The sequence below is a fragment of the Nomascus leucogenys genome, chromosome 6 (genome assembly GCF_006542625.1).
Source record: "Nomascus leucogenys isolate Asia chromosome 6, Asia_NLE_v1, whole genome shotgun sequence".
In the NCBI taxonomy this organism is placed as follows: Eukaryota; Metazoa; Chordata; class Mammalia; order Primates; family Hylobatidae; genus Nomascus; species Nomascus leucogenys.
In genome coordinates, this window is record NC_044386.1 from 106,302,170 (window position 1) to 106,304,464 (window position 2,295).

Below are 2,295 nucleotides of genomic sequence, written 5' to 3' on the forward strand. Positions count from 1 at the left end.
TCTACAAGTTATTATCCAGGAGAACGTCCCCAATCTAGCAAGGCAGATCAATATTCAGATTCAGGAAATACAGAGAATGCCACAAAGATACTCCTTGAGAAGACCAGCTCCAAGACACATAATTGTCAGATTCACCAAAGTTGAAATGAAGGAAAAAATGTTAAGGGTGGCCAGAGAGAAAGGTCGGGTTACCCACAAAAGGAAGCCCATCAGACTAATAGCTGATCTCTCGGCAGAAACTCTACAAGCCAGAAGACAGTGGGGGCCAATACTCAACATTCTTTTTTTTTTTTTTTTTTTTTTTTTTTTTTTTTTTGCAGTATTCCTTTATTTTATTTTATTTATTTTTTTAATTTTTTTTATTATTATACTTTAGGTTTTAGGGTACATGTGAACAATGTGCAGGTTTGTTACATATGTATCCATGTGCCATGTTGGTGTGCTGCACCCATCAACTCATCATTTAGCATTAGGTATATCTCCTAATGCTGTCCCTCCCCCCTTCCCCCACCCCACAACAGTCCCCAGAGTGTGATGATCCCCTTCATGTGTCCATGAATTCTCATTGTTCAATTCCCACCTATGAGTGAGAACATGCAGTGCTTGGTTTTTTGTCCTTGCGATAGTTTACTGAGAATAATGGGTTCCAGTTTCATCCATCTCCCTACAAAGGACATGAACTCATCATTTTTTATGGCTGCATAGTATTCCATGGTGTATATGTGCCACATTTTCTTAATCCAGTCTATCATTTTTGGACATTTGGGTTGGTTCCAAGTCTTTGCTATTGTGAATAGTGCCGCAGTAAACATACGTGTGCATGTGTCTTTATAGCAGCATGATTTATAGTCCTTTGGGTATATACCCAGTAGTGGGATGGCTGGGTCAAATGGTATTTCTAGTTCTAGATCCCTGAGGAATCGCCACACTGACTTCCACAATGGTTGAGCTAGTTTACAGTCCCACCAACAGTGTAAAAGTGTTCCTATTTCTCCACATCCTCTCCAGCACCTGTTGTTTCCTGACTTTTTAATGATGGCCATTCTAACTGGTGTGAGATGGTATCTCATTATGGTTTTGATTTGCATTTCTCTGATGGCCAGTGATGATGAGCATTTTTTCATGTGTTTTTTGGCTGCATAAATGTCTTCTTTTGAGAAGTGTCTGTTCATGTCCTTTGCCCACTTTTTGATGGGGTTGTTTGTTTTTTTCTTGTAAATTTGTTTGAGTTCATTGTAGATTCTGGATATTAGCCCTTTGTCAGATGAGTAGGTTGCAAAAATTTTCTCCCATTTTGTAGGTTGCCTGTTCACTCTGATGGTAGTTTCTTTTGCTGTGCAAAAGCTCTTTAGTTTAATTAGATCCCATTTGTCAATTTTGGCTTTTGTTGCCATTGCTTTTGGTGTTTTAGACATGAAGTCCTTGCCCATGCCTATGTCCTGAATGGTATTGCCTAGGTTTTCTTCTAGGGTTTTTATGGTTTTCGGTCTAACATTTAAGTCTTTGATCCATCATGAATTAATTTTTGTATAAAGTGTAAGGAAGGGATCCAGTTTCAGCTTTCTACATATGGCTAGCCAAAAATATGGAACGCCTCACGAATTTGCGTGTCATCCTTGCGCAGGGGCCATGCTAATCTTCTCTGTATTGTTCCAATTTTAGTATATGTGCTGCCAAAGTGAGCACTCAACATTCTTAAAGAAAAGAATTTTCAACCCAGAATTTCATATCCAGCCAAACTAAGCTTCCTAAGTGAAGGAGAAATAAAATACTTTACAGACAAGCAAATGCTGAGACATTTTGTCACCACCAGGCCTGCCCTAAAAGAGCTCCTGAAGGAAGCACTAAACACGGAAAGGAACAACTGGTACCAGCCACTGCAAAAACATGCCAAATTGTAAAGACCATCGAGGCTAGGAAGAAACTGCATCAACTAACGAGCAAAATAACCAGCTAACATCATAATGACAGGATCAAATTCACACATAACAATATTAACTTTAAATGTAAATGGGCTAAATGCTCCAATTAAAAGACACAGACGGGCAATTTGGATAAGGAGTCAAGACCCATCAGAGTGCTGTATTCAGGAAACCCATCTCACATGCAGAGACGCACATAGACTCAAAATAAAGGGATGGAGGAAGACCTGCCAAGCAAATGGAAAACAAAAAAAGGCAGAGGTTGCAATCCTAGTCTCCTATAAAATAGACTTTAAACCAACAAACATCAAAAGAGACAAAGAAGGCCATTACATAATGGTAAAGGGATCAATTCAACAAGAAGAGCTAACTA

The 2,295-nt window shown here is 39.0% G+C and overlaps 1 non-coding gene across 1 annotated transcript; it reads right to left on the reverse strand.

Moving 5' to 3' along the window:
* Positions 1–1,579: 1,579 nt before the first annotated feature.
* On the reverse strand, positions 1,580–1,686 carry LOC115835811. The gene has a single exon (XR_004030820.1). It is a non-coding gene; the product is annotated as a U6 spliceosomal RNA (small nuclear RNA).
* Positions 1,687–2,295: the final 609 nt, after the last annotated feature.